The following is a 20,511-nucleotide window of genomic DNA, read 5'->3' on the forward strand; positions in this document are numbered from 1 at the left end:
CAACAAAACATCAGCCCCTTTTCACACACACACAAACACACGCAGTGCCAAATACCTTTATTTTGTTTATACCTGTGATTCTTGATTACCAGCACTTGTCCCTTCATATCTAACTCAGCTAATAATCATTATTTTGCTCTCCTCATTTCATTCTTTGCAAAATGTCAGACATATTTACTCTTTTCATCAAGTCTTTGTCTCACATTCTTTCCAAGTGACCAAACCATGTTAGAAAACAGATCCACTTTCACACTTTTGGCAAACTTTTTGTTACCATATCTTTATATCTCAACATTTCTAACCACTCTCATCATTCTTTTTCCACCTATAGCGTACAAACCAGTAATCTCTATTGTAACAGCCTTTTCCTTTCATTCCTCTAATTTGTAATCAACATCTACGCGTCATTTCTATGGAGAGAGTTGAGTCAACGATCTTTTTAAGATTTCCTAACTTGGTTTCCATGGACTCACTTTTCTTTTCACACTGTTCGCATTGTGCCAAACTTTTTCTTACTTCATTTGTTCTGTGGCCCGATTATTCGTTTAGCATACCATAACCAGGTACTTTCACTCACAAATATCTGCATAGACCTTCAATACCTTTCTCTAACATCCATACTGATATTCGGGTCTCCAGTTCAAAAGTTCCTTATATCTACACTATCTTACTCGTGCTATGGGTAACGTTCCTTCTGATGAACATTCTCGAAAACATTTATCAGCCATTGCAGCTTCTCCTCATGACCAACAATGAGTGCCGTTTCAGCGCCAAAATTCAGCCATGACAAACTCCATTCACTATTCGGCAACGTTGCACCTTCTCCCGTTTCTGTCTGATAAGAAGCATCGCTCAGTCAGTCGTTGAAAGTATCTGAACAGCGAATGAGACACATTACACCAATATAATGCCAGCTTATATATTGAACCATTCACTTTCCCGTCTACATATACTAACTCAAGGTAATTTCTTTTTTAATGTATACATGTATATGTATATATATATAAATATACATATATATGTGTGTGTCTGTCTGCGCGCGCGCATGTGTATATATATATAGAGAGAGAGAGGGAGAGCGAACATGTGAGTTGGGTGTTTGTTTGTTGATGTCTTTCGGCCGCGATTAGTTACGTGAAGTGTTTCCCACTCAAGAGCAGCACTAATCACTCCGTGTGTTCTTTCTCTCTCTCTCTTTCTCTCTCTCTGTATCGTGAGCCCTCTCCCTTTGATCACTCAGCTGATGTGATGAAGGGATTCAAGGGTCTCAGAGTTGATAAAGAAGTCTTATCGTAAAGTATCGATGTAAACAACACTTGATGAACGTCAGTAACGTTAATTTTATTATAACAAGTAAATGAGATTTATTTTAGCTTCGTTTGTGATGTAAACACATGCAAGAACCATATAGAAACTCTGTACAATCTTCTGTGTCGATTCTGGATAACGCAAAAAAGAGAGAGTTTGATATATCACGGGAAAGTCAATGTTTTCTTTATGTCGCGATGGAAATCATCTCGTTTTCTAAGTAAATATATGTCTGAGTTTTTCTACATTACTTTCTTGTTGATGATATTCAAATATTTTACTCCTCTTTATTGTCCGCATAACGTATTTCCACTTGACTTATCCCACTCTGGCTAAGTATAGCGAAAAAACCCTGCTAAGGCAAGTATAATTTGTCCATGCAGATATAATTTCGGAATCTACTCACAACGGATGAGTTCACTCATCTCGTGGTATTTCCGCCTGGTATACGAGTTCCATCAACAAACCAGAACCAATTTTATTTTCTTTTTTATTAGGTCGCCAAAGAGTCTGATGTATTTCGTTATGTTTCGTGGAACAAGCAGTACCAGGCTTCTTGCATACGCGAGAGAGAGAGAGAGAGAGAGATTTAAACGAAAAACGCAAAAAAAAGGATATGTAATCTCACAATAAAGACAATTTCCTCTTGATGTCATGATGAAAAGCCTCTGATACCGATGCTACAATCTACCTTCTCATCTCATCAACATCATATCCCTTTCTCCATCCGGATTCACATCTAGCCTCCTCCCCCCCAACTCTTTCTACGCCTCCCCCATTCCCTCACTCTTCTTCCAGCAGCGACAACTTTCCTCTCCTTCTTCCCTTCTGGTCCAGACCCCCTCTCTCCTCTCTGTACCAATACCAATACTCCCTCTCCTCTCCAAGTCCTGTCCTAGCTCCTATATGAACATTCCCCTTATTGCAGCAGACGTTATCTCGTTCAAAAGCTTGTTCTCTCGCCATCATTTTCAAATTTGTCATTGCCAACCTTATCTTACGCATCAATCTTCCACTCCAAAGGTTGCAAGACGAGCGGGATTTTTTTGTTTTTACTTTACCCCTTTTTTTTATGGCTAACACATGCATCCTTTTCCTCTTGCAATTTTAGATGTGTTCAAAGAAACGAAGATGAGTGTGCAAGCAGTAATTAGTTCATACGAAGGTAACGCAGGAAAAGCCATAGGTAAAAATAATGTGAGCTCATAATTTCTTGGACATTCAAATTACTCATGAAAGGCACATAATTCTTTTCCTGAAATTGTTTAACGAAATAACCTGCGATTTTTTTAAGGTTTGAAGTTTTACCTTTTAAAGTTTGTTTATTTACGAACACCATTAGAGTATATTTGCTGTGATTATTACTCAGAAGTTTCAGAATTTAGCAAACAAAATTTTTTGAAATGTTTTTGCCCCTGAACTAATGCTTGCAGCGATTCATATCGGTGTGAGACAGAACTGAAGTTAATACATGAAAAATCGAGCAACAGGAAACTGGTATATTAAGAAATGAAGAAGGAAATAAATATATTTTCTTTTCGATTACCATCAATAACTACTACTAATAACAAACAATTACTCCTACTATTTTCTTAGATGCATTTTAATTTAAAGATTTATACAGACTATGCTTTCAAGGAGTTGTTGAAGATACTACATTCCCCGTATACTGGAGTAAAAGACATCCCTGGCTTTATAAGTTTTTCTTTAGACATTAAATGGGCAGGTCACCTAACAGTTTTGACCTCTGCCTTCTGGTAACAAGTTTACATTTTTCACCATAAATTATGCAAATACCGGGAGCGACTTCTCAAAGCTTGCTTTCGTTGCTGAAGAACGTTATCTCTGAAACCCTGCAGTCAAGTGATGCACCTCTTGATCCGTTTGCAATTCCCTGTTACAGTCCTCGTTTTTTCCCACTCTTTAGATGGGATTTGTGCCTAACAATTTGAATATCAGCCATCACAATCTCCAGATTTTACTCAGTGGCCCAAGATATGTCGCTTTCTTGTTCCGCATTCTTCTCTTCTTGCACTGTCCATGTAAATAATACCTTTTTAGGGGATACCTGGCTTCCTGCAACGAGCATTTACAATCAGTGGCCTCAGTTGTGGATATCCTCTATGTCGTATTAGACCGAGCAGCTGGTTTCTTTTAAAACTGATCATGGTGTTTAAGAATGTCTTGTCTTGTCTAACATTTGCAATCTAGAACAAATCATTAAACACATTCAGTAAGTTCTTTGATAATGCTGACAAAACACTTGACCTTTTCTTTAATAATGTTCTAATCACTTTCTATTCTTCTGTGAAACCGCGTCTATTGTACTTTGACAAAGATCAGCAGGGGTCCACTTTTGGGTTCTTTTCAGACCTCTCCATCCAACCACTGGTTTGACCTTGCTGGCTCTGGCTATACCGGCTGGAGAGACGCAAATATCCAGTACAACTAGAATCTTCCCTTGACCTAACTTTTACTGTTATGCAAATTAATTGCTAAACTAAACTTTTTAAAGCTCAGAATACTTCTATAAAAATGAAAATGTCATTAACCGTGTAATAGGTACCACGCCTCTTTATTTAAAACTATCACCAAATAAGCCTCCGTCCCTCTTCCAATTAAATTAAATTCATATTTCTTCGTATTTCTTGCACTTGAATCTTAAGGCTTTATAGTGACAAGCGTATCCAAAAGAGCGCGAAAAATTCGAGAAAGTGGAAGAGGGCATTGTGGCTATTACAATTGCATATGTATCTGGTAAAAAGTAACCAGTAGATTCTACATATATATTTCAGCCTAAAAAAAGCAATAAAAATAGATTGTCCACTTGGCTACGATGGTGAGGATGGGTCTATTCCTGCTCTAATAAATATATCTGAAAACGACTTTAGCCTTCCCCTGGTCAGATCGACAATGGTACCTCGTTCTGATTAGCGGCCCCGGTTCGTTTCCCGCTCCCGCACATCAGAATTTCTTCATATTTCTTGCACTTGGATCTTAAGGCTTTGTAGTGACAAGCGTATCCAAAAAAGCGCTAAGAATTCGAAAAGTTAAGAGGGCATTGTGGCTATTACAATTGCATATGTATCTGGTAAAAAGTGACCAGTAGATTCTACATGTATGTATATGTACATGTATATATATACATATACATACACACACATATATATATGTGTGTGTATATATACTATACGTATACATGCATGTATGTGCATGTTTATGTGTATGTATATTTATGTATGTATGCTTAGCTGACACATCACTTATTAAATTTTTAAAATCAATATGACTTAGAATGTTCCACACCTTTAATATTAAGTACTACCTTTCAAGCCTAAGATAAAATGTAACTAGAATTCATATGTTTAAGTTTAAAATTCATCTCCAAGAATAAGACCTTTTCTGTATCCGAAAGTGTCCTACTCAAAAAATTGAATTTAACCCCATTTCGATCTATTTTGTGGTCAAGGCTTATACCTAGTTTTTTTTTTCTAGTGTTTCTCAGTACGTGCCGAGAGTTTAGTCTGAAGAAGACAAACATCAAGAAAAAAAAAAAGACTGAAGTAGACTTGCGAATTTTTAATTTTTGCAGCGAATTTGGTGTCACCCCAAAAATTTATCAAATTTAAAGTTTTCTCTTGTTCCCTTTCAAGAACTAGCGATATAGATCTTGGTTAATTCATCTCCTGGAACAGGAGGTTTAATCGAAAAGTTAAATATCCAACTCTCAGATTTTAAACAGAATATGTTTTATCTCTATTGAAGATATCTGACAACTAAACTCTCTACACATAATGAGAAAAAGTTTCGAGTTGTTTTAAATACTCATAACAGAAAACTCAGAAAGCTGGGTATAGATTTTGAACACAAATAGTCATTTTTAATCTTTCGTGTAGAGCACTGTGAGACACTCGAAAGGAGGTCTCATCCTTGGAGCTGGGTTTTGGACTCAGACTTTGAAAGGCCAATTATGTAGAATTTTATCGCAGTTTTGAAAGGTTGTGCTACATGTTAAAGGAGTGCAACATTCTAATTCCTACTTATTTTATGAATATATATATATATGTGTGTGTGTGTGTGTGTGTGTGTGTGTGTGTGTGTGTAGGTCCATAGACCCATACACTATCTGTTAGAACTCCTAAATATATATATATATATATATATATATATATATATATATATATATATATATATATGTGTGTGTGTGTGTGTGTGTGTGTGTGCATGTGTGTACGTGTGTGTGCGTATGTGTGTGCGTGTACGTAAGTACTTATATCTGTATATACATAATTTATTATTTGGGGGTTTGCTCCTGAGATGCTTAAGGGCTTGTGTGCCAACAAGATCTGGAATTTCTTTGTGTATGCTTAAGCATGCACTAGAGGATGCAAGACTGACCGGACTGAAGTGGTTGAGATGAATTTTTGGAATAGTATTTGGGGTGTAGGAACGACTGATAAGGTTCAGAATGTAGAAAGATATGCAAAAGTCATCAGCTAGGAATACAAGATGTAAACTGTGTAAACTACTATAGAATTTTCTCCTTGGTCGATTCGCTATCGATTCAGCCTTTAAAAATCTTAAAGTCTATACCTGGCAATGACTAAGCTCGTATTTTTTTTTAACTTATCCCTACTAGAGAAAAAGGTTGTAATGCATTTATATATATATATATATATATATATATATATATATATATATATATATATATATATATACAAAACTTTACACCTTTTGGCTCAATACCCATCTCCACGACGGCTGCTACCTACCTCAGTGGATTAACCTCCATGTAATTAGTCCCCAGTTTGATCCACCCATTTGATATTTCAACAATCCGGCCATTTGTTCTCAGGACCACGGCCCTCTCCCTGGGATCGATTCTGAATCTTTCATCTGTGGCGCCAACCTGGAACCACTGATCCTCGAGAGCCGTATAGCTAGATGGATATACAGATAGATAACAACGTTAAAGTGAGTATTAGAAAGATTTTTACTGTGTGAGTGAAGTTGCCAATAGGATATTTAACGTACCTAATGTCAAGTGACACATTTTCTATCACCAATAATAATAATAATAATAATAATAATAATAATAATAATAATATAATAATAATAATAAATAATATGTAAAATACAAGACGGTTTAAAAATTGTAGAAGACCATTTAAAGGAGTCTATTATTTCCATATTTAAAAACAAACTGCTTTTGACTTTGAGATTTTTAGGTTCAAGGAAAGAAGGAATCATATAAATGTGAAAAAAATAGTGAAGAATTAAGAAATGGAAAATTTTGATAACTTAACAATGAAATGATTAAGCATAATAAATATGAACAGGGGTACGCACTTGCCATAAGCATCCAAACAGAGAGAGTGAAGTCTGCAGCTGGTGTTGAGTAAGACATCGAACCAACATACACTTCAAACTTCAAAGGAAAAATTCACAGAGAGAGAGAGAGAGAGAGAGAGAGAGAGAGAGAGAGCTCGTGTGTGACAAGAGGTGGCTATCTCCCTATCGCATCCGCAAGCGGCTATTCAGCGGCGATGAAAATTTGCTGCACGTCTGATTAAACGGACGACATCAAAGACGATGTCACAATGTGTACATACTCCGCACCACTGAGAGAGAGAGAGAGAGAGAGAGAGAGAGAGAGAGAGAGAGAGAGAGAGAGAGAGAGAGAGAGAGAGAGAGAGAGAGGGCTTGTGGGAGAGATTGCGTTCCAGTCCAGTTTGCGACAGCGACCAGAAATACAAGAATTCTTTTTTTAATGACCATTAAACGAGTGACAGAATATTTTATTTTCAGCGGATAAAAAATCCGAAATAGCACAAACTTTCAAATGCACGTACTCATGACCCTGAAAAAATATTTTCATTTTATTGGAGGAATTTAGCCTTAGTTTTCTTTAATAACTGTGTTCTTCTGTGGTATCCGCAGTCGTTATTAATGTGTTAAATGGTCCATCCTAGACATTAATCTATCAGGTAAAATTTCCCTGAAAGATATTTGGATGAATAATTATAAGACTCCCCTTTTTCCTTTATTACAATGCAAAAATTGACGTTTGACTCAAGACATACACTTACAGAATACCTTAATCTTAATATCATCTCCTTCGGTCGGGTTTCTCCCGTTAATACTTCCTCTTAAACATATTCCTTTTTTATGAGTAGAATTCTAACTGATACTTTCCACGTCACTGTTTGACGTTTCAGTCATTGCATCTCCCTTCCGTGTTCCTCTCTCTCTCTCTCTCTCTCTCTCTCTCTCTCTCTCTCTCTCTCTCTCTCTATACAGTCTTTCGTCGATACCCTGTGACAGATATTCTGAAAACGTTAGTCCAGAGAACTCCCACGTTGCAGTGATGTCGTTTCATCGCCAAAACGACATCGCAGAGGAATGTTTTGATAACTATAACCATATTCTTTTAAGTCAGCTTTTTTCTTTTAACATTTGGAGAACCATTTGCCCTCTTGTCGCAGTATCCGTACGAAAAACCGCTTCAAATGTTTCCTTGTGTGGTCCTTTAAGAAAATCATTTCTCCAGTCACTGACCCCCAGAAACTGAGTGATGTAATTTTTTTATCAGACACTTTGTAATATATAGTTATCAAGCGTACAGTTTGATTTTGTTAATTCACGTGACATAAGTAATTTGCAATGTAGAGATTTCCTTTATTCTTAGGAACTCCCAGGTAAAATTATATTGTTAAATGCTGCAATACTTCATTCGAACCTCTGAACAACCCTTCTGCACTGGTTTGTTGGTATTTCATTGTCTGCAGCTTTTGTATCCTATTATATTCTATAAATTTTCTGTATTATTTCTTTTTATCCTAATCAGTCTTCTCTTGAAGCCCATTTAGTGATACTTCTAATTTATATAAAATAAAATGTTTGTTGACAAGTTTTGCAAGTGCATAGAGATATTAGACAGTAGGTTACCAAAAACTTTTATGCGTCTAGATAGCCATACTCATGAAGGTAATGATAAAATTATTATGTGCTTAAAAATATAAACAAGAGGTAACTCCAGGAGTTTAAACTAGAGTTAAATCTTAAGCTGGATCAGTTACTTACAAAGTTCTGCATGGATTTTCTCTGCTTATAGGGTATGATGGCTAACTATAAAAATTATATTCCTGTAGAAACTCATTCCATTTAAATTGGGTAAGATACATTCACTCAAACCAAAGTTTATTTTTCATCAGTGCGCCATCTGTAACCAGAGATGGTTGAAAGGTTTCACCTACTAAATTTAAAGCATATTGCATTTAGCTCGAAGCTCCACACTACAAAGAAAAAATTAATGATGGAATCTGATTATAAAATGGATTCTGCTTTCAATGTATTTTCTTTTGTACAAAAATATTCTGTTCATAACTGACATGGGCCAGACAAGTAGAGAAAGATCAGCGAAGAGAGGCGATGATAAATAACTATGATGGCTGATGCAATATCTGAGACAAATCTGAAAGAATTGTCAAATTTAAATGACAAGATAACCATATGGGTACCTTTCTAAGATTTCTTCAAGGATCACTTCACGCTTAGAGCACTAACACCTTAACTGAGGTCGGTGCCTGGCAACCAGTAAACTTTGTTGCTCGCCTTTGCCAAAGAAATTTCATTTATTAAGTATCCTTTGGTTTATTTTCCACTGTAACTTTTGTCCATCGTAATGCTGACATAGTATTCAAAAGCCAAGTTTTCACAAGAAAACAATTTCTTTAAAAAAATCGTGGGAAGACTAGATCTTTAACAATCAACGAATCATTCGCCATATTACTTAGCCTTTCAGCAAAGGTATGCAGTGTTTGCCTGCTTTATTTTCACTACTTAAACCATTTATTGGCATCGAAAACGCATTCTGAAAAAAATGAAAAATTCATTTTTTATGGTTTCCAGCTTTGGGATAGAGCAATTATCTTTCAGGGTCTCCGTTCTCACCGTGTATAGCATTCTACAGTATATCGAAAAGGAACCTTTTCTCTGTATGTTTGACTGTGTGTTTCAACATGGAGTTTCTCCCAAAGTTTGTAACCCATCGCGGAAACAGCACTATTTTACTTCGATTCCCAGCGCAGAACCGTTGTCTCGGTGAACCTTTGAGTTTTTCCGAATTAACAGCCAAAGTGACACTGCAAAAATTGTTAAAGGTTGAAATAAACGTACTTCCCTAATAAAGTTTACTTTGTTTGTTTTTTATAACTTGTTCTTCTAGGCATTGATAGCCTGTAGCAGTGAATTACAAAATAATGTTTTTCGTACGGTTATAGCAAAGAAAGCCCAGATTTCATTAAGTTTCCAATGCTCATAAAACTCCTTTTGATTCTTCCTATCTGCAATCATAAGCCACTATCTCTCACATACACACACACACACACACACACACACACACACACATATATATATATATATATATATATATATATATATATATATATATATATATATATATATATATATATATATATATATACTGTATATGTGTGTGTGTGTGAATGTTTGGACTCTATAGAAATCTGAATCTCTCGACAGAAGCAGACAAAATTTGGCACACAGCTTCTATATGACCCCGGGAAGGTTTTTACCTCAAAATCAAACCCCTACCCCGGTGACAGACATCAAACACAGACAAATTTAATTAAACTTTCGTTTTTACCGGTGCTGTTCACCTTTTAATCAGTAATGTTATGGGAATCACCTGTAGCTTGGGTGGAAAACAGCCACCTTTTCTGTTGGTGACGTCATTAAAATCCTAGCACTGCAAACCCATAATCAGTTTAGTATATCCAAAAAATTAACAGAGGTGTTTGACCGTATAAGAATTACTTTCATTCAGTAATAAAGCAATGTAATTCAAAATATATCTTCTACCATTAGACCAATCAGTCCTTACAATCCTCGTCACGGAAAAAGTAGTAATAGACTAAATGCTTCTGTGAAGGACATACTCCCCATTAAAAAATTACTCGCGCCAAAATTACCACATTCTTTTCAGAGTTCATTTTAAACCAAACGTATCTTAATCATACCTTGCCAATAAAATCATAGGCGTAACTGCAGGGGGAGGAGGCACAGGGGGCATGTGCCTCCCATTTGAAACTGGTGCCCCCCCCAGGTGTCCCCCCATTTTGAGTTCATGAAGCTTATAGTAAAAGCCTAAGCTTAATTTTCATATTATTATTATTATTATTATTATTATTATTATTATTATTATTATTATTATTATTATTATTATTAAAGCTTTATACATCAAATAGTGTGGCATCACTACCTTATGTATAATGCGAGTGAGTTATGAATTACATCAATTTGCTGTTTCCCAAGCCGAAGCTATTTTGGGTTCATTGTTTATGTCCGCACTGCTACAACGGTAGTTTGCACGTGGGGTAACTGTCATTGCTTCAGTAACAACTGATTTTACTACCACAGCCCAGTTAGAAAGACAAATTGCTGTTTATCACAGATACGGCAGTAAACAAAAGGTGGCGAACAGGAAGTCTTGCAATTACTACCGGCCACCGCATAACCAAGTGAAGGGTAAAATATTAAAAGTTTCGTGGAAGCGAATACAGAAGGACATAAAAAAGTTCGTAGAAGTGAATTTACAGAACGACCTTTTAGTATATAAACATATTGCAGATTCCAAAGGTAGGAAAATGTGTCATATACAGTATATTTGTGTGTGGATGCGTACGATGGGAATGTGACTGGGGAGGGATTTGATGTTATTTATATTTACAATGCCTAGTTACTTAGGGGGTGGTTAATTATGTACATTATATTTACATAATGCAATTCCATTGTGAAACTGCATTATTACATACGTTTTACATTGTTTGTTGTTCTTATGGGTCTAATAAATTTATTGATTTCTTCTGAAGCATTTGGTTGGGGATTGTTATGGGGTGACCTTGACCTTGTGTTCTTCACCTTAGGCAGTTGGTGGGGAGGCCTTGCTCTAACTCCTTCCATCTGGACGTTCAGCCTCGGCTTGGCTGTTATACAGTATATACAGCCTTTGTTATTGTTAGATACCGACATGTGTTGCTTTTGCATTTTATTCTGGTGTTGTCTATCAGTTCTTGCAATGCTGGTTCCTTGTTGTGTTTGTCTGTTTGTCTGACGTTTTCATATTTTCTCACTTCTACATTCAGTCTTTTTTCAAAATTCTGGATAAGGAAAACCGATCTGCGTGTGGTCATAATCCACATTGGTATTCATCTCCTTGGTCATAGATCCACCAGCTGTTGGCTTTCACTTCCCCAGGGCATAAACCTCATTGGTATTTCTTCCTCGGCTTTTGTCGAGGATGTTCATTCAGAAGGCTATAGTGGTATGCAATAGTAAAGTATTAAAGAATTAATGGTGATTACGAAATATATAGCTGTATATACATATGCATGCAAGTGTAATAATAACATGGGCTTTCGCATGTTCCCAAACATACTTCTTCATATATGCAATGAAATATTAAAATAGTCAAGATTAACTAAGCAGAAGCGAAAAGTCAAACTTAAAATGAACATTCAGTAGTTATAAGGTAATTCAGAGGTTGATTTGCTATGGATAGTAGCCTAACAAGTATAAATTTTGTGACTATCGATTCCATATCCTCAACGATCTCCGGTCAGTATAGTTTATATCGTCGTGATTATCTTGTTCAGTAGTTAGGGGAAGTCCTACTCGGTCAGCATCGGCGCCCGAAGCATGACTTTTTTCTTTGACTTTTTTACCTGGATTCGTCAACAACTCTTTACCATATTTCTACGGACTCGCCTTAACGCATAAGAAAGGCATTCTCTGACTCCCAGTTTTATGGAATTAAGTCTCGTTCATTTTTACTCTACCAGAAACTTAGCAGGTTTGCTGACACATTTCCTAGGTAGTTTATAAAACACGCAGAGGACTCATTTCAGAAATTCTATGAATTAAATATTACGGTGAACGACATAACGCTCATAAGCCAGGACGCGGAATCATTATTCACAAAGGTTCCTGTAAACGACATCCTGAACTTCATAAGGGAAAAAATCAACTCCTTGCGAAGACCTATTTCCTCTGGGCAGCGAAAAAAAAAAGTTAAATTAAACAAGCTCCGTGTAACCAATAATATGCCTTCTTTTAACTGAAAGGTTTACAGAGATTTTGTGGGATAGGCAGCCTGCTATTCCTCAATAAGCCAATGTCTGCATGTACTTTAATGACTCAGTCCCAAAGTGGTTTTGGTGCGACACGTTGATGACATTTTCACGTTCTGGAATAATAGTTGAGAAGATTTTGATATCTATTTGCAGCAAAATGCATTCACTTCTAGCATTACGTTCAAAGCTGAGTGAGAAAAGGACAGGAACTAGCCTTCTTAGATATATCAATAGGGAATCATTCAAGTACAGTTTTAACGTCTATAGAAGACGAGCGTTCTCTATTTCCAGCATTCATTTCCAAACTATCATGACATTGCAATATCAATGAAGACTTACGCATCAGTGTAATTTTTTCTCGGAGGACCAGGAACCTGTTCTGACGGTTACATAGACAAAGGAGTCGATTTCATCTGTAAACAACTCAACCAGCTGCCCCACTACGACGGCGGAAAAGCCATCAACCAAGCCAGTAAGACAGATCTCTCTCCAAACCAATGGGCATAACAAAATAAGGTATATACCAGCAAAATAAAACTCCCCTGCGTAGAGGCATTAAGAACATGTCTATAGACATCGAACTTGACTACCCTTCTGCTTTCATATCGAAGAATCATAGAGAATGCTCTTATTAATGTCCCTCAGAATAAAAGAGAATTATGCCTATACAGCAGAGTTGATATCAACTTACACCTTTCTTGATGGGTCAGTGGTCAAAAGTCACTGTACATCACCCATGGTCAAAAGTACAACATTGTTTCTAAATAAAGCAACGTTTCTAATACCACTGGTAACGAATCACTTATCAGTTATAATTCTTCTGGTTGTAAGCTATTCGTGAGGTATAGTGAATTAGACAATAAGCGATATTTGTGTGAGCATAATGTAGTGAACTGGATATTTTATGATATTTGTGGCATAATGTTTGTGAATATAAGAAAAACCCCTCGGTGTTTAAGACAAATTCGACAAATTCATAATTAGCCACGCGTTACAAATTCACCAATCAGCTATCACGGTGAAGATGGGTTGATACCGATTCTAAGTACAAAAGCTGAGTTCGACAGGCATGTACAGCAGAGTCGATGCCAACTTATACTTCTCTTGAGAACTGTTGACGAAACATTTATTATTAATCATAATTCCTCTTGGATGTAAGTTGTAATTCCCGAGGCTTAGTGAGCTGGATATTAAAGTATATTGGTGGCTTAATATATATCTATCTGTCAAAATATATATATATATATATATATATATATATATATATATATATATATATATATATATATATATATATATATAATCCACATGATCATATTTTTCAGAGCTCCACCTACCACATACACACACACACACACACACACACACACACACACACACACACACACACACATATATATATATATATATATATATATATATATATATATATATATATATATATATATATATATATATATATATATATATATATATATATATATATATATATATATATATATATATATATATATATATATATATATATTATTATGTGTGTGTGTGTGTATAATCCTGATAATAGTTTTCATAGCTCCACCTAATACTATCGAAACAGGATTCGAATATCAGGCGATGATCGAACAATATGATCTGGTTTCAGTAAATTCATTGACCACTGTTCGAATTAGCTGCGACAGATATAAATGATTTATTTAATGCCACTTTGTCCTCCTACCTTCTCAATTTCCCCAAAATTTTGAGATATATTTATCACTGCAAGCCTTGAATCCATATGGCAAATCGCTGAAGGTGGCCTTTTACCGTAGCTGATTACGAACCTGCGCACCTTTATTATTAATAATAATAAATTTAATTATAAAAATTACCTTGCATTCATCGGGCGAGTTGATAAGCTCACCATTGAAACACCGTAACAAAAGTGTTCTATACTGTTGTTGTCTGTGACCATGTCATTGTGACGCCATGTTGCATTAACTAATAATATAATGATAATAACATCCTTTGTTTCAGCTCCGGGCCATATACGATGAACGATAAGATGAACACAATACAGTATACTAAATTAAGTACGCTAGTAAAAAGTAATAAGCACAAGCACTGCTGAAAACGACAGCAACAACTATAATAATAATAATAATAATAATAATAATAATAATAATAATAATAATAATAATAATAATAATTCCAGATAAAGACCAAACACCGATACATAATTCAGGTAGTTTTCTAAAAAGGAGTAAATGGCAAATCTCCATAATATAATAATAATAATAATAATAATAATAATAATAATAATAATAATAATTTTCAGATGGGCTAACTAATACATAATTGGGGTAGTTCGCTAAAAAGGAAGAGTGCCCGGCAACTCTCAATATAATAATAATAATAATAATAAATAATAATAATAATAATAATAATAATAATAATAATAATAATTTCTGTCGATTTTCTTATCATCGCCTTAAACTTCTTCGGTGGCGAAAGGGCGATCAAGTGACGTCACACAAACAGGCAGTTGCAGGGGTCGTTGGCTGTTATCCTCAAGAAAAGCATGTTTCAGTGTTGTTGAGTCTCCAGCTTGGTAAAACAGGTTTCATTGACACTAACTCGACTTTCGGGTTCATTTGCGTTTGGGATCTCGGCCTTGCTGTACCAAGGGATCGTTGGTTTCACTTTGTTTGGTTTCATGTGCAGTCCTCCACAGGGATGGTTCCTTCTCTGACGGGTCCTTGTACGTTTTCAAAGTAAGGTGCTCTCATATTTCATAATTTTCTCGTCAGTGTCGTAGCTCCTGCAGAATAGGAGAGTTGTTCTTTTTTTTTTAATTTGCTTTCTTGTATGATCTTCACTTCAGGCGGTATTTTGTATAGTCTTAGTGCGCAGTGTACAAATGCTCTCTAGCCTGACTTGCACTTTGTTCTAGGTTCAAATCACTTAATTGATTCACTTGTATGTCTTCTGTTTACAAAATTCATTTGAGGTCTAGAGAAGCTTGAGCAGTTTCTCAGATATGTGGTATTGTGAATAGACTTTGCAAGATTTTAAGCGTGATGGCGTGCTTCAAGGTTTGTTGGGTTGGCGAGTGGATACTGTTGCCAGTTTTGCGTTTTATATTTCCACAAATATTTAGATTGTGGTACTTGAGTTATGACATACAGTTGTTGTATGAAAGTTTTCCGTTTGTGGGTTTTGTATCTTCAAATATTGGTATTTTAGATTCTTTGTTGTAAATTCCTACAATAACTGTTCAAAATGTTTATGTATTGTTGTAGATTGCCTTTCAACATATTTAAGACTGTTTCGAAGCTTATTTATTACTAAGCTGAACTAGATTGCTATGAGTGGTAATTCTATGCAGTTTCGAAGCTTTATTACTAAGTTGAACTAGATTGCTTTGAGTGGTAATTCTATGCACTTTGAACCATACTAGCAATCTTATGCAGTGCTACGGATATTTTCATTTTTACTTTATACTGCAATAGAGCAAGTCTTACGATGAAATAGGATTTAAAGTTTCTTGACGATTAGAGAGGCCTAACTCGACTACCATAGCCTTCCTAATATGGGGTATATTAAGTTGGGTAATTCTAAGCCGGCTGTCCGCGGTGAGCTAGACTATGGCAATTGACGTTTTTCTATGTTATTTTACTTGCTTTACAAGAATTTAAAGTAATATTTTGTCGGCCGGCTGTAACTAAGCTGTCATTGACCTTTGAAGACTACGCGACTTGAATTGCCTAATGCAGGTTAGGTCTAAGCAGCAATCCGCGGCAAGCCCCCCACCCCTCCATAGCTAATACGGCAAAATTGTAACCAGTAAACACCCCTAAAAATACCAACATAACGTACCCTAGAGGTGTTTGCTGGTTACAATTTTGCCGTATTAGCTATGGAGGTGGGGGGGCGGGCTTGCCGCGGAATGCCGGCTTAGACCTACCCTGCGTTAGGTAATTCAAGTCGTGTAGTCTTCAAAGGTCAATCAGTTTAGTTACAACCGGGCGACAAAATATTACTTTAAATTCTTGTAAAGCAAGTAAAATAACATAGAAAAACGCCAATTGCCGCAGTCTAGCTCACCGCGGACAGCCGGCTTAGAATTACCTTAAGTTGATTTAAACTTAATTATTGTAGGCTTATGTGGCAATAAACTAGTAATAACGCTTATCAGTATTTATAAAGCCTTGCTTGCTGCTCAGTGTCTTAATATTTTAACTTAACAGATGGCCCAGCTGATTGTAGCCAATAGTCAGCCTTTGGTTCTTTCCACTTGCTAGAACATTTTGGGCTTTAAAATATTATATATATATATATATATATATATATATATATATATATATATATATATAATATATAATATATATTTTTTTTTTTCCAGGTGTGTCGTTAAATAAGCGTGCCACAATGAGGTATTGAATTCTTGGAAGTACCAATATCTTATGACGAGAACAGGATTAATGGGTGAGTAAGTATTTCATGTTTTTTTAGTTGAGTGACTTGAGCAACCCCCAAACATTTTTTTTGCTTAGTTTTTTCCAGAATCAAAACTCGTATGTCATTTTAAGTTCAGGCTTTGTTTTAATGCATTTGGTATATTTTTTCAGATTCAAAACCTTAGTTTTGAGAATTTTGATAACTTATTTTTTTTTAAATTGCAGAGGTTAAAATTTAACTTTTCCAGCTTTGAACATTTCAAGAAATTTTAGGATTTGTTTCGGCTTCAGAACTTTATTTTAAAGTATTTAATTTTTATTTTTGATTATTAGTTTAGTTATATTTTAGCATCAAAAGTTAGTTTAATGTGTGGGGGAAGTTTGTTAGTTTAATGTGTGGGGGAAGTTTGTTTGTTTAATGTGTGAGGGAAGTTTGTTAGTTTAATGTGTGGGGGAAGTTTGTTAGTTTAATGTGTGGGGGAAGTTTGTTAGTTTAATGTGTGGGGAAGTTTGTTAGTTTAATGTGTGGAAGGTAATTTTTGCCAGTGTAGAGTAAATCCAGTATTTTTTTTAATTTAGTGGATTTAAACTTGTTTATATTTATTTAAACTTGTGCATTATGTGGTTTGATCTTGTAATTTCAGCTAGTTTTGGTTTTTAGAATTGTAAAGTTTAAGTCGATTTTGGAATCTTGAAATTTTTTTACACAATTTTTAAAGCTCTTGAGTAATTACTCAGCTACATAAGTTGAGTTTTGCGTATAAGTTGAGTTTTGCGTATAAGTTGAGTTTTGCATATAAGTTGAGTTTTGCGTACAAGTTGAGCTGTGTGCTTAAATTTAAATTGAGCTTTGCGCCTAAATTTAAATTGAGCGTTGCGCCTAAATTTAAATTGAGCTTTGTGCCTAAATTTAAATTGAGCTTTGTGCCTAAATTTAAATTGAGCTTTGTGCCTAAATTTAAATTGAGCTTTGCGCCTAAATTTAAATTGAGCTTTTACCAAATTTAAATTGAGCTTTGCCCTAAATTTAAATTGAGCTTTGCACCTAAATTTAAATTGAGCTTTGCTCCTAAATTTGAATTGAGTTTTAACCCCTAAATTTAAATTGAGCTTTACCTAAATTTAAATTGAGCTTTGAAATTTAAATTGAGCTTATAAATTTAAATTGAGCTTTGTGCCTAAATTTAAATTGAGCTTTGCGCCTAAATTTAAATTGAGCTTTGCGCCTAAATTTAAATTGAGCTTTGCGCCTAAATTTAAATTGAGCTTTGCGCCTAAATTTAAATTGAGCTTTGCGCCTAAATGTAAATTGAGCTTTGCGCCTAAATGTAAATTGAGCTTTGCGCCTAAATGTAAATTGAGCTTTGCGCCTAAATGTAAATTGAGCTTTGCGCCTAAATTTAAACTGAGCTTTGCGCCTAAATTTAAATTTAATTATTCTTTGGCCACTTCCAAAGTCCACCTTTGCCGGGGTGGCGGTGCCACCTGCCAGGCAAAGGTGGACTTTCATGTTGTGCATGGTGACTTGGTCACCATGCACAACAGGAAGTTCAAAGACAAGTATGGTGACTTTGTTACCATGCACAACAGGTATTTCAAACTAATCTACTTCTTACATAGGTCAGAACTGCAAGTTTGATAGTTTTTGTGTACCTAGGACTAAGTTAGATATGGAACTTGAAATACAGGATAGGCTAGAATAGGGTGAAGAACGTGCCAGTTTTATATAGATGGAGGGGTTAGGTTAAAGGTAATAAATGCTCAAGTCTATCTCTTAAGGATGCTGGGAATAGACAGGGGTAAGAAACGCGATAGTCAGACCTAGGGAGGCATTTGTCAGTGAAAGTTATTAATAGCTGAGGGTGTTACAGTGGTTAAACCCTTTGTTTGGTCATGAGATGTAAGTTTGAATGTATAGTGGAGCTGAGAATAGGGTAGGGTAACTGACATACTTGTAACTTAGAATTTCATTCTTACTAGTTTAGTAACTAAGAACTAGACAAGTAATAGGTGGATCTTAATGAATCCACCGCTTCTAAGAGGCCTATGTCTTGGGATGTTAAAGAATTTTTTTGACATTGATGTCGTGAACTTGTCAGGTATTCTAACAGGCTGGGTAATAGTGGAAACTGTTAACGTCGTTCCGTCAATGCGTTCAACACCCCCACCCTCCCCCCTCTTACCCTTCAAGCAAAGCTTTCATGTTAGGAAATACATTTCAGATTGCATTGCATATTTTCATTGGCTCTTACCTTCATCCACCTTTCCTCCAGCGCCAAAGCTTGCTTCAGGAACCCCATTCTTATTCTTATTTACCCAACTTAATTTTTTGCAGCGTGCAGTTTCAATTCCCTTAAGACTGTATACTAAAGGACGAAAGTTGCCAGATAGTAGTTTGCATTGCTTGGCACCTTTCATAGTTGTGTGGCACTAAAGTTAGAGAGGGTTGTTTCAGTGTAAGATTGGTTCCCTATTAAATATATCTTAAAGGATGGCTCTCTCAATTCTGTTGTCTTTTTGGAGTTTGAAGGAACAATGGTAGTAATATATGGGATTGTTAATGTGAAAGTTGATGGCAGTTTGAAGTAACAATACTAATACATGGGATTGTTAATGGGTAAGTTTACTCATACGATATAGTATTAATTATAATAACCTTAGAATAGCTGCTGGGACTAACTGAACACGCTATTTTCACTTTAAGAGGGTAGGTTATGTCATGGAAACTTTTAGTATATTCTAAAATCAAACTACTTTTCTTAATGCACAGGCTCTTGGTGTAGCTGCAGCAAACCATAACATCGACACTTCATACTAATGGAAAGCAACGCTTTTCGATAAGACTGAATACCCTGTGAGGATTCGAAGCATTCTGAATTTGGTTACCCAGACAACAAGAACTCAACTTGCTGACGCTATGCATGTCCTGTGACGGTTCGAAGCGCACTAAATTCTGTTACCCTGACAACGAGAACTAGACTTGTAGACGCTGTGCATATCCTGTGAGGATTAGACGTGTTCTAAATTCGGTTACCTAGAACTTGTAGACGCTGTGCATTCCCTGTAAGGATTCGAAGTGCTCTAAATTCGGTTACACAGACAACTAGATCTTAGTAGATGCTGTGCTCTACCTACTATTCAATTTTATAATCTGACTTTGGATATGTAAGTATTTACATGTATGAAGACCAGCTTAATATATATGAATGTAAACCTTTGTCCATTTCTTTAACACCAACATGTCATGTGATGGGGGTGGACTTTGTAATACTCCTTGAAAGACAGAGAATGTCCTATGAAATCAAGGGAATGGCAGTTACTGATTGGTTAACAGAAGATGGGGAAATTGATATGAGGGGGGAAATTGATATGAGGGGAAATTGATATGAGAGGGGAAATTGATATGAGAGGGGAAATTGATATGAGAAATTGATATGGGGAAATTGATATGAGAGGGGAAATTGATATGAGAGGGGAAATTGATATGAGAGGGGAAATTGATATGAGAGGGGAAATTGATATGAGAGGGGAAATTGATATGAGAGGGGAAATTGATATGAGAGGGGAAATTGATATGGGAAACGAAGTAACTGAAAGAATGGTTTTTGAGGAGA

General features: G+C 35.7%; 1 protein-coding gene and 1 long non-coding RNA gene across 2 annotated transcripts in view; one reads left to right on the forward strand and one right to left on the reverse strand.

Annotated features, from left to right (window-relative positions):
* Positions 1 to 20,511, reverse strand: part of LOC136843083 (lachesin-like) — a 341,336-nt gene that overhangs the window by 224,746 nt on the left and 96,079 nt on the right. The window lies entirely within an intron of this gene.
* On the forward strand, positions 15,057 to 20,111 carry LOC136843082 (uncharacterized). Its single transcript, XR_010854437.1, has 3 exons — positions 15,057 to 15,211; positions 16,843 to 16,925; positions 19,668 to 20,111. It is a non-coding gene; the product is annotated as an uncharacterized lncRNA (long non-coding RNA).

This window comes from Macrobrachium rosenbergii, chromosome 11, assembly GCF_040412425.1.
Source record: "Macrobrachium rosenbergii isolate ZJJX-2024 chromosome 11, ASM4041242v1, whole genome shotgun sequence".
NCBI classification, from domain to species: Eukaryota; Metazoa; Arthropoda; class Malacostraca; order Decapoda; family Palaemonidae; genus Macrobrachium; species Macrobrachium rosenbergii.